Here is a 1,313-nt window from a genome sequence, read left to right as displayed (position 1 = left end):
AACTATGCTGTGTTCTTTCAACTGCTTACTGAGATGCTGTGCTTTTTTTAAAGCATTTTCCTGTGAATAATACCTCATGTGCCTAAATTGTGACTAAATTGAGAACACCTTACAAATATAACAAAAACCCAGTGAATATTTCTGTCAGTGCCTGTTCCTCTCCCCAGGCCCCACAGATTTTCATTTTAATGAAAATCTTTTCATTAAAAGATTTTCTTTTAATGAAAAGAAAATGTAAACTTTTTCATTTTAATGTTTACAATTTAATAAATCTCTTGATGATTGTGGACATGTATGACTGGTAGTATTCGGAAACATTATAGTAATGGCAGTTTTTCCAATTGGTATGTAGTTCTCAATAATTATATATGAAATTGCTGTCAAACTGGTAAGGGTGCATTTATATATCCATCATTTTCAGGATTATGGGTAACCTGGGCATATTTTCCCCAAATAACTTTGCCTCCTTGTGTCAATGAAAGAATGAGAATTTGGCCAGAAATGGAGGCTCATGCCTGTAATTCCAGCACTTTGGGAGGCCGAAGCAGGAGGATTGCTTGAGCTCCAGAGTTTGAGATCAGCCTGGACAACACAGCAAGACCCCCACTCTACAAAAAATTTAAAAAATTAGCTGAGCATGGTAGTGTGCTCCTCTGGTCCCAGTTACTTAGGAGGCTGAGGTGGGAGGCTCACTTGATAGTGGGAGTCTGAGGCTGCAGAGAGCTGTGATCACGTCACTGCACTCCAGCCCGGTCTACAGAGTGAGACCTTATCTCAAAAAAAAAAAAAGAATTCCCACTCAGTCATACTTTGTGCCATCCTAAGCACTGGGAATATAAACATGCACTGGGAATATAAACATGCACATCTGTACATTCGGAATATAAGAGGACTGTGATTCAATCACTTGAATATGATCAAATAATATATTTAAAGGCAGAAATTAAAAGACATGGAACCAAGAGGGCAACATAGACTCGACTGGTTTTATACGGTAGGATGTATAATTAGAAAATCATTACATTATTATTAAAAAGAGAAGCAGCGGCCGGGCACGGTGGCTCACGTCTATAATCCCAGCACTTTGGGAGGCCGAGGCGGGTGGATCACGAGGTCAAGAGATCGAGACCATCCTGGTCAACAAGGTGAAACCCCGTCTCTACCAAAAATACAAAAATTAGCTGGGCATGGTGGTGCATGCCTGTAGTCCCAGCTACTCGGGAGGCTGAGGCAGGAGAATTGCTTGAACCCAGGAGGCGGAGGTTGCGGTGAGCCGAGATCACGCCATTGCACTCCAGCCTGGGTAACAAGAG

Source organism: Cebus imitator, unplaced genomic scaffold (genome assembly GCF_001604975.1).
Source record: "Cebus imitator isolate Cc_AM_T3 unplaced genomic scaffold, Cebus_imitator-1.0 Scaffold128, whole genome shotgun sequence".
Taxonomy (NCBI): Eukaryota; Metazoa; Chordata; class Mammalia; order Primates; family Cebidae; genus Cebus; species Cebus imitator.
This window is presented reverse-complemented; position numbering follows the sequence as displayed.